Genomic DNA, 12,136 nt, shown 5'->3' with positions numbered 1-12,136 from the left:
AGGCCCCTTAAAGCACGGGTGCTCGCTTGGCATCACTTGTGACAATCACTGTAGGGCGCACTTCAACGACAACAAATCAATATTCTGTAACGCAGACAAAATATTGACAGCACTATGTTTTCAAACGAATTGCATGACACATTCGACAAATATCATGTGTTTAAAAATTTGAAAATATCCCCGTTGTCCTGTTAATATCCTATCAGCAAGCATGTGTTGGCGTATATGACGGCCATGTTTAAGCGAAATCACGTGACGTGTAACTATATAACCCAAAACTTGATGATTGCGTTCACAAGTTGCTTTTAGCTGAATAATAAATGGACTGACAACTTATTTGCAATGAAGGCATTTCAGTTTAATGCGATTGTGTTTTGGTTGCTGTTGATGCTACCAATAGGAAAATTTGCCTTATAATTTGTAAAGAAGAAAAATAAAATCAAACTTTAAAAATGTTATTATGATCATTAAAAATACAAAATAATTCATAATAATATTATATTATGTTATACAAAATTTTGTATAATAGCTAAAATATTAAAAAATTCAAATTATCAACTAACTTTCCTATAATTTTATTTGATGCATTAAAGATGAGGACGATTTTATATAGGTAGTATCGGACTGAATAGTTTTTTTGAACATTCAAACGATGATTAATTAATGTTGTTGAACCATGGTTATTACAACAACAATTTTAATCTATAACATTCAGCTTTAAGAAAGAACATTAAATTGAAGAACATGCCGTTAAAGTTAGTTAAATCACATAAAAACTTTAAGGACCATATTATGGTTTGCATATTAAAGGGGCATTTTCACGTTTTGGTAAATTGACAAAACTAAAAAAAATTGTTTAGATTCGCAAATTTTCGTTTTAGTTATGATGTTTGTGAGGAAACAGTAATACTGAACATTTAACATTCTCTAAAATATCTATTATATGCATCTTTTGACGATTTAAAAACCTGAAAATTATAAGGCGTTGCAACGCGAAACGATTGACTAATTTGGAGAGTTCTGTTGTTGTCGTTATATGTTGTGATACTACGAGTATTGATATATAAAGTATAAAATACATCACGCATTGTATCAGTACGGATAGCCGAGTGGTCTAACTGGTAGACTTTAACTCTAGTCCAGTCAAAATATCCCCAAAATAGCCATAACCTTAAAAAATTGCAACAGAAACGAAACATTTAAATTTACCATCTAGGATCTATTACATATCAAATAAAAAAAAATCTAGAAAAATCTAAGCAGGGGAAATATTGTAAAAAAATGAAAATAATTACTCGGTAAACACTTAATATTTCAGATAGAAATTGCCTGCTACAGCTAAATAGTGTTCAGAAGAGCAGTTTCATTTCAATATTTGAACATAATCCGGTACACAGAAAGTAGCAAATAATATAAAAATATATTCTTTTGCCATCTGTGCATGTATTTAAAGCGAGATAAATATACATTTAACATTATACAATAATGAAGAAGTGGGTGGGGCAACGAACATAACCTCAATAGGATATATGACTGCCACATTACGTTCATGTTTGACCACAAGTATCAGGCGCATGTAATAAAGTCTTTTACACAAATGTTAAACCAGGTTCTTATAATTCCAAGTCTGAGCCAGAATCGTCTGATTCCCGTCTACATGTTGTGTTAGTGCAACTAACAACCTGGCACTCTGAACATCCAGTTGTACATTCAAGTCCGTTTTTTCTACATGTGCATTTTTTAGAATCGCAATTTCGTTTGCATCTGCATTTAATCATGTTAAGAAGGTTCTCTGGGTCAGGCGGTAAATCTGTTTTCAATGGTAGAAGTCTGTCGTTATTAAGAGCCCAACCCCATTCAGTTGGCAGCAGTCGTGGGTCAGCTCCTATCCATTCCTGGACTTGAAAATATGAGCGCACGCTGTGATACTTAGCCGACCTAGAGGTAGGTGGTAATGTTTGGACCTGCACATGGGTTGTACTTGTCATTACCTTCCGCGTAAATTTCCTGAAGCGTAACATGTCTAACCCTTCCTCATCCAATCCACCATACAGACTAACAAGTATCTTTACTCCATTGCTTACTATGCTTTCTTCAGTGGACTGTTCTATGAATGTCTCCGCAAGTGTAACAAGATCTGTATCACCCAAAAACTTTTTCAGTGCCGCTCCTTTGCTTATGCCATACATTTGTGAGGTAGTATCACATCCAGTGAGGGCATGTATTACAGGCAGGATATGGGAACAGCTGAGACCTAATACCCGTTTTGTCTTCTGAATATGCCAAACTCGCAATCCCTTGGAGGCTGTAGCACTGGTTGCTGACTTGAAGAATACCGATCTGCTGGGTGAATTGAAATGCAACAGAAGTACAAGTTAATCCGTATCTTCACCAATAATGGTTACATTTGATGTTTCCGCTAATTTGAGAGAAGTTTCTACAATCAACCGATCAGCATCATGGACAGCGTGAACACAACGATATCCGTGTCCTTCTAATTCTGTTCCCAACATGAACATTCTGTTTATTTTCTGGGATTGACAAGAACTTCTCTTTTCGTGAAGCCAATGGAGTGCATTTTGTAAAGTAGACTTTTGGTCCAACAACACCATGCGTTCGCCTGATATGTGCTGTGTCTTTTGTTGTTGGTCCTGACAGATAACCATCAAACACAATCACTGCATTGGAATACGTTCCAGCTATGTAGCTTATATAGGCTTTACAGATTTCAGCAAATGTCATTCCCAACTTCCACGGCAAATGATGAAGAAGAGATCCACCATCAAGCACATAAGTTAAGTTTACAGTGTCAGATTCCTCACATGCACTACAGCAGTGGCCCAGATAATTATTTGGGAAATAGGGTTTTCACCCTTTGATTTTGAAAAATAGGGTGATTTCATTCTTAAAATAGGGTGAACTGAGTTATAAAACGACGGATTAAGTCAGATTGAAAGCGCATGTATGTCGTCGTAAATTATTTGGGCAGACGCTTGATTTTACTATGAAATCTAGTCCGCAGAGCGTTTTATTGACTTTGACTGTTTCTTGCTCCAACATCCAGGTGCTTGCTGAATGAAAGCATCGCCTCGTTACGATAATACTTCTAAAGAGAAAATACCGAACACGAGAAAAGCATTTTCGATCGAAGCCATTGTATTGTACGCATCCCATTTGACGAGTTTGCGTAAAAGTCAAATTGGTTGCGTTTTCAATACGCATGATATTTTATTTCTTTGCGTTTTTGAACATTTTAATAGGGTAAAAGACGCAGATACGCAGCTTATCTGGGGCACTGACTACAGTCACCAAGTTTCCATTTCGCATCAGCCAGTAAGGACTTTTGAGACTTTCGAATGAGTTCAGTAGTATCAAACAATGCAGATGGTACACTACAAAGCTCATATGAAAATATACTCGGAATGTCATCAGCAAATCTTTGGGCTGCTGTAGATAGTCTTTGAAACAGTAATTGTGGATCAACTTTCACAACGTCATCTGTCTTGGTCCGCTGAGCAGCGTCCAGAGTAACCGCCCTTTTGTTCCGTTTAAATGTGATTTCAAAAGCATCTTGTCCCATCATAGACTGGACAATACCATCTCCAACACTTTTAGCCTTATGTACATTCGCGTTTTCTGAGGAGGTGACACCAGTTTCTATATTGTACAAAAGAGGATACTTACGAAATGGGGTTCTTTCTTCTAAAAAGGACACGAATGTTTGTGTGTCCTTGTAGTCTCTCTCATTGCGAGTTTTCCCAAATTCCTTATTATGTTGTGGACTGGACTGAAATTCCTTCTCACAGAAAGATTGCATTGCATTGTTCATTTCAACACATGTAGGCATGGATAAAAGCCATTGTGTACGTTGGCTTTCTGACATACCCTTACCACGTGTCATTCCACCTGTAGTTTTTGCACTTCTCATTAGGACTTGCTCAATAACAAGGTCTGGTGACAAGCCTGCCCAGTATCTGTCACTTCGTCTCACAACTTGTAAACCATTTTGAAATGCTTGACAAACATTTGGATGGCTTTCGGGAAGTTTCTTCATAGTTTCCAAATAGTGGTATACAGATTTCAAGTATAAGTTGTGTCCTGCTGCAGCAAAATACGGTAACATTTCATGAAGGGACTGCAGACTCAATTCCCAGTTACCAGTACGCTCAGCAAATACAAACTGTCTATAGATGTCAATTATTTCCAGATACTGGATCCTCAATTCTGCTGTTGGGTACACTTTCAGACGAGATTTTGTGTCCAACCAGGATCGAAATAACTTATCTAAATGTTCATTGTCATACACATCGTGTGGTAGATTTTTACCAGATACAAGCTTTTCATAGAGGTCAGTCATTGTTTGCATGCTGGGAGACACAGTGTAGCTATTTCCTTCAAATGTACTTTCTTCATTATTGCAGTTTTTTTTTTACTTGGAGTTGCTAGTGTGTTGTTATTGTCATCAATAGGGTTTTCTACAGAACTAATTATTTCCTCACGCATCAATAGAATACATAGGGCAGTTGAGACTAACGAGTGTCCGCGAACAGCTCTTGCAACTGCTTTCCCGCTCATAATGTGTGGCACAGTATTTGGAACATACACTGTTACAAACAATTCATTCAATCCTGTGCCTGACATGAGTTGGCCAATGCATCCCAGAAAGCTCATTATGCAGTGAAATCCGCCTTATCGAACTACCATGTCCTTTAGCAAAGTACCATCATTAGCTTTGGATACAATTGTTACTGCTTTCCAATACGATGGTTGATCAAATGTGACAACCGCGGTTTGCTTGTACTTGTATGCATGGCTGGAAATATACTGAAGCGTTGTGAAAACGCATGACATGTCGTTCGGATCCATATCAATCATAGGTAGCAGGATAACCGATGATTTTCCTGGGTGTTCACCTTTACTTATCATCTGCATAAGTCCTGACCATTCGGGTCCAGGTTTCCTGTGTGGCCAAGTGATCTGCGCAAGAAATGAAATTTTGTTGTAAGCATCATATATACGAGTTTTATTCTGTAATGTTATCACTGACAATTTCAGTGAAGGCTTTGAATTACATGGTGCTGTGTAATATTGTTTATTTATCCTTCCAATTGACAAGAGATCCTCAGTTGTAATGCGCCTTCTTGTCACTGGTTTATAACAAAAGTTTCCCGGTGTAACACAGGCAATCATACCCAAACCATGAAAGGTATTGTGTCCATCCAAAGTCCGTAGATTATGGTCAACATTGTCACCCACATATTGAATGAACATGTCTTCATGATAGTTTTCAATATTTGTATTGTTTGTAAAAACTGCACTTGACTCGAACATCTGCACTTCAGAGTAAGACACACAAAACCCAAGGCTATTCAACTCATCAATGAGATACCTTGACGTAAAATGATGATGGAGCTGAACAGCCAACCCCAACTGTAATGGAGCTATGATAGTTCTAGGTCGACAAGCTTGCATAATGGCTTGACCTATTGAGCACAATTTTAAATCAGAATCCTTCACCGAAAATATTTCTCTTACAAAGATTAATAAGCTTTCAGGCACAAACTGCTTATTGGCGATATCATCCGGATTTGGATAAACTGATTTGTCACTTTTTACATCCTTGATATCATTTTGAATTAACTTAGCTGCTGTTTTTAAAAGAGTCTCTTTTTGGGCCTCTGCATTATCTAACTTTCCTTGTGAATAGAAGTCATGTAATATTGAAGCTGCAGTTCTTGTAAAGGTGACCACATCTACTTTCCCATTTATGTCTGTGATTATAACTGAATCAACAAAATGTTCCTTTAATTTCTGCTTAGTGTATTGTACACCATATGCATTTTCTCCACAAATATTTTTCATTTGGTCAACTAAATCTGTAACTGTTATTTGCTCATCGTCACTTTCTTTTAATGATGAGATCACTTATTGAAAAGCTAGATGTGCTGCTTCGTTCGTGGGTCTGCCTCGTATTGGTGATGTCATCGTCATAGGTTCGGTAACACTGCGGAAATTTGTTGGCATTTCTTTAAATGTTCTAAAATTGATGCTACAGGACTGGTTGTAAACTGCATCAACTGCTGGTAGGTCATTTACATATTCTATCCTGCCCCGAACCTTATCAGCCCAATCATCTCCTCTAGCTGAACACAACTGTTTTATAGTTTTTTGAAACTCTAATGTCCTTACTGGAAAAACATCCAAACCGCATTTTCTGTCATTGTATTTAGCAGATTGACCACAAAATATACAATGTTCTTGAAAATTCAATACATCAGCTTTAGACCTCACAAGTCTGGTGTTTGGACTAAAGTTTTCTTTTGTATCGCGAACAATAACATTAGCATTTGTGTACGTCTTTAGACATGCAATGTGAACAAAATTTCCTGGAACAGCCTGAACATTATCGTGTCTCTTCAAGCTAGCATCATTTATTCCACTGCATCCTTTTACTGTAAGTTTAGAGCCTTGGTTGTTTTCAACTGCATGGTGACATATACAGCAAATCATGATATCCATTCTGTAATATAAAGAGGAGACAACTGTTAGAATTATGTTACACACTTACTGAATTATTTTTTTCATTACTGCATTTATTTTTAATAATATATAAACTTTGAACCTGTACACTTGTATTACACCATATTTATTAGTATAATGTTGGTCTGATTCTAGTTTCAAAATAGGACATGCATTGTAAGAAGTTTTAGCAGATTTTTTCATATTGTTGAACGATAAATTATATTAATTTCATTTTTTTTGACACAATAATACTCACATGTCAGGATTTCTAACATTATCCGCAAGACATCAGGTAAATCACTTCCATGTTATTGTCTGAAATACGTAATACAAAAAATAGAAATGTTTGTTATGGGAGCAATTTTGTTAGAAAGCAAAATGCTTGTTATCATGTCTGGTAATGGTCACCGTAAACATGAGTGAATCTGGCTGATACAAGTATTCATGAAGCGTCCAACATGAAAGCCCAAAGAAGGATGGCAACAGAAGACAAATAACCTTAATTAACATGAGCTTTAACAATGATCCATTAATTACAATTTCATGTATGTATTTTAGATTGCATAGATAACTAGATTGGCAAAAATATATTGGATTCACTAATTTTCTGTCATTTATTTCAAAACCCAGGAAATACTTACAAAAACAGACTGGTCACCAAATGCTTTGTCAATTGTCTGAACATCTGTCACACACCTGCTGGATTCAACTGAAATATAAAGGAAAGGAAAAAATAAGTATTTTATGTTGTATTGGTAGCTATAGACTTTTTAAGTAATAAGTTAATGAGTAGAGTCAAAATTGAAATTTTGACACAAAAGCGCTTCCGTTTTTGAGTTTTTATGCAGTAGCTGCATTCCCGCGGACGTTTCAACCCGAAAATGTGTGTTTAGTGGTGATTATGATTGATTTTTTTTATAAATGTAACTTATATTTTGTGCGTTTGAAAGAAGAATGCCACTCAACGCGAGAAAATATTACTAAATAATGTTGTTCAATTTAAACCGCGAAAACATGTAACATTTGTATTTTTGCATTTTAAATGGGTTAACATACTTGTCGCACAAGAGATGTGGCCTTTAAATGACAAAAACTCACCTGTAAAGTTGTTTTTTCTAAACAAATCAAGCACGAATCCCATTTAAATCACCAACGATCTTCATCGACGCTGTTGTCATCGTTTACAACCACCGAAAAATCCTCCGAGTTGAAGAGTAGCTTAGGTACGGTGGGGTATTTGGGACAATTCTTTAATTTATATATTAGGAAAAATAAACTCGATTATTTTCATATTTCCCCTGCTTCGATTTTTCTAGATTTTTCATATTTGTTTAATAACTATATAAGATCAATAAAAAATGTAAAACAATTTCTGTTGCATTTTTTTTAAGGTCAAACTGTAAAATGACTGGACTACTGGTCATGTACGTAATTCCGGCCTGTACGTAAAAAATCGGCCACCTGTGTAAAATCATTTTCATGATCTTTACTCACATATTTTGTTTTTATTTAGAAAAATCAACATGAAAACCATCCCCACTCGCAATATTTTGCAAATGTAAGAACCATATCACCGTAAACTTTTGTGTTAAAATGTCTCAAATATAGCAGGAAATATTTGGCTCATGGGGAAAGTGATGTCATCATATGTTGCAACAATTATAATCATATAAGAAACAAATATATTTGATAAAATTATTTTTATTTTATCTAATAAACTTTAATCAAAGTTTAACCAATTTATTGTACAAAAACTTATATTCAAAACATACAAATCAGAACCTAAATATAACTTTTTAATATATGAATTACCTCCCTTTATAAGAATATTGCTAGATTACATGTTTAAATATTATATATAAGCGTTTAATAATTATCAACACTGAAGTCAACTTTTCAAACAAAATGTGTTTACTTTTTAGCTATGTTTGAAAAATTTTATTAAACACATTAAAAACAAATATTTTTTAATGAAATAGCAGTTTCCCCATTGTTCATATTTATTGAAATAGGTAGGGGGAGTAAATGGTATAATAATTTCGCATTTATTTTAAATTTCAAGTCAAAAATATTAATAGTATAAACATTGATTAATACTCTGAAATTGAGGACATTTGTCAAAAGATATTGCTTTGTAATTTTATCTGCAGATCAAACCGAAAAGTGGTCGATTTTTTAGGTACATTTAAACTACGAAAATGGATAGTTTACATGTCATCATTTTCTGTTCATTAAGTAACATTCACCGATCTAATTCTATTTAAATTTTCATGCTAGGTGAGTTTTGAACCCAGGATTATATATGTGAAGTTTAGTTTCAACCAGTTGCCTAACACTAAAGATTTTTCTTAAATAGTCCCAAAAGTGGCCGGAATTACGTACATGACCAGTACTCCAGAACTCCATGAGTCAGTGGTTTTAGCCCAGTTGAGGGTTACTGTTTTTTTTTTAATTGTAGCCTTGATTTTTTACTGAAGCTTTTTAGATCCAATGTTTACATTTATAAATATAAAGCATTAATGACAAACGTCAATACATGCCAAAACCTGTGAAAAAGGCTCTTACATGCACATCTACTGAAATAATACTTTATACAATTGCGTTATCTTTATAATTAAATAAGTATTTTATCTTTAACCGTTTTTAATGTTTGAAGGATTAAGACTTTTAGTACACAGGGGCGGATATTTATTTTTATTATTATTAGTGTTTTATTAAAGCGTCGACCACAAATATCCGCCTTGTTTGTGGCAAGACGCCGTACTCAGGCCGCTTGGAGGTGGAGCACGGCGGGCAATGGGGAACAGTGTGTGACGACGAGTTCACAGTCACCAGCGCAAAGGTCGTCTGCAGGATGCTCGGATTTGCAGACACAGGGTTATTGATTTACCTCAAGCGTGCTTTAATTGCATGAATGTTTATTAACGCCAATACTTTCAAATTGTGTTCAATGATTTTTATTTTATTCTCGTTGTTAAATGCATATACTGATTAGTTGTGTAAAGCCTTATCAATGATCGTTTTAACGTTAGGGCTTAAACGTACAGAAGGATTAGTTTTATCGGACATCTTGTTTTCTGCATGTACATGTTTGATTTAATACTGAGAACGAAATGATGGGAAACGAAATATTACAAGAAATTGAAAAAGTACTTTTCTATACTTTTTGCGTCGTTAGAAAATGTTATTAATTAAATATATATGATGCTATGCTTTCTTAAATTAACGCACACTGTTTTAAAATAAAACTACCAGATACAAGCATGACGTTACATAAGACTTTTAATAACATTAAAATTATAGCATTTTATTTGTCTTCAATAATTTAATATAGTGTCTCAGAAGTACTCTTGCCAAGCGTGCATGGCCCAGGCACTGGGAAAATCATGCTTGATAGCCTTAACTGCAATGGTTACGAAGAAGACGTTGCAAACTGCTCGCATGATAGTTGGCAATCAACTTATTGTTCACACAAAGAGGACGTGTTATATATATCGCGAGACACTTCTTAAGTTACCTGTATTGCGTGAAAGTTTGAAAGTTACCCAAATAACTAATAAATGGCATCTTTTATACACAACGTATTTCTTGATTGTACACATATATATCCACTATATGTGATGCAAAGGAATTCCGTAAAACACGCTGTAAATGATTCATGTATTAGTTGCATTTGTATGGAAGGGAATATCCGCCAGTGCATGCATGCTGCTAAATTACAATTTCATTTTGCTTAATGACAATTGTAGTTTACTTCATGACAACACCATATTACAATTGGTAATACCCGCGATTGCATGCATGTTGCTAAATAACAATTGCATTTTGCTATGTTTTATTTGATTTAAAATAACTGCGTCTTCCTTGCGTGTTTATGCTTTTTTGTATCAGTTAGTGTTAAATTACTTGCATACTTCGTTTTAATGTTTACTCGATCTATGCAAATCATGTATTCTTGCGAGTAAATGACAAATTAATCATTTCTGTTAAACAGTCCATGTGCCTATCTTCTTGTTGCTGATCTATCATCATTTTAATACTAAGTTATGCGTGAAAATGCATATTTATTGTAAGTTTTTCTAAGCGAAATGACTAAGCACAAGGATGTAGTTCACATAAGGTAAGCCGAATGCCGACTGCATTAAGACGAACGCATTAGTAATACTGACTTCATAAAAGAGACGAGGAACCAGAGTTTTCTATTAATTTTCGGTAGTTATCGGTAGTGTTCGTAAAAATGTTAATTTTAAGCACGGTGTTGTTACATATATACCCTGACAAATTTCCCCATCGCGCCATTTTAAACGTATGGCCAAAAGGTAGCCAGAAACAGAACACGGTGAACTATTTTCATTAATTTGACAAATGTTCAGCCGCTAGCGGAAACTTTAGCCAAAAAAGTAGCCGAAAACAAAAGTTTGGTACAATAACCTGTATTAAATGAACAAACTGTCAGCCGCTAGCGGAAACAGTAGACGGACGAACGAACGAACAAACGGACGAACAGAAGAAGGGACGAACGAACGGACGGACGAAAGAAGAGACAAACAAACGGACGCACGGAGGAACGAAGGCATTATAAACTCCACGGCACAATACAGTCAAGAAACCCGGTCAGCGGAAACGTCCGACTGCAGAACGAACAACCAAAAGCGATGTTTAAATAGTGTTCAAGACGAACGAATTGACGGACGGACGAACTAATTGACAGACGGACGAACGGACGGACTAAATAAGGGACGAAAGGGCGCACGGACAAACGAAGGAACGACCGAAGGTACGGATGGACATCTGCATATGCGGACTGCACTGACTAATATGGGACGACACCTTACGCACATTCATTAAACCCCGTTTTCCAAAAGCGCATATGCCTAGAGTATTATTCAAGATTAGAGAGGTTAGAAAACCGTAAAAATTTTAAATGCGGTCAAGTAGCATGATTTTGAAACCGCATCCTAAAAAAATATTTTCGCACATAAATTTCACAGGCGTTAAACCTGCCAATACAATATTAAATTAACAAAATAGATCTGAACCAACGGTAAACCAGTTATAGTTGATATTAACATGTGTTTTTAGTATCCCTTTATTGGCCATATAACTCATTCAGCTTGACACTCATGTATAGGCTTATTATTGACTATACTTGTAATGCCTGCTGTAACAACCTTCGGTAATAGTTTTAATACACTGGGTCATATGAATGACAAGTTGCCTTTGCAATTTTAAAGTAATTATTGGAATTTATGTTTATTACTTTAATAATATATATGATATTATTGTGCATTACAAATGTAATTAATGCGTGTATTAAGTATCGTTTAAAGTACCTAGCGAATTTCATTTAGTTTTTTTCTAATCGAAAATATACTCTAGGCGGAAAAGGTCGTCCCTAATTAGCCAGTGCGGACTGCACATGCTAATCTAGGACGACACTCTACGCACAAGCATTAAGCCACGTTTTCCCAGACTGAAGCTCATATACAAATACGAATGTTGCCGGTGATGGGAAAGATATGGGCAGAACGCCATAAACCAGGACGCTGGTGTGACGGGAAGGCGAAAAACAACATTTTTACCGAAAAATGCATTGGCGTCCTTACTACGACAA

General features: G+C 35.5%; 1 long non-coding RNA gene across 1 annotated transcript; it reads right to left on the bottom strand.

Annotated features, from left to right (window-relative positions):
- Positions 1-6,410: 6,410 nt before the first annotated feature.
- LOC127865970 (uncharacterized) lies at positions 6,411-7,708 on the bottom strand. The gene is made up of 4 exons (XR_008042833.1): positions 7,621-7,708; positions 7,164-7,231; positions 6,779-6,837; positions 6,411-6,520 (listed from the first exon to the last, which is right to left on the bottom strand). It is a non-coding gene; the product is annotated as an uncharacterized LOC127865970 (long non-coding RNA).
- Positions 7,709-12,136: the final 4,428 nt, after the last annotated feature.

Source organism: Dreissena polymorpha, chromosome 2 (genome assembly GCF_020536995.1).
Source record: "Dreissena polymorpha isolate Duluth1 chromosome 2, UMN_Dpol_1.0, whole genome shotgun sequence".
In the NCBI taxonomy this organism is placed as follows: domain Eukaryota; kingdom Metazoa; phylum Mollusca; class Bivalvia; order Myida; family Dreissenidae; genus Dreissena; species Dreissena polymorpha.
This window is presented reverse-complemented; position numbering and strand designations above follow the sequence as displayed.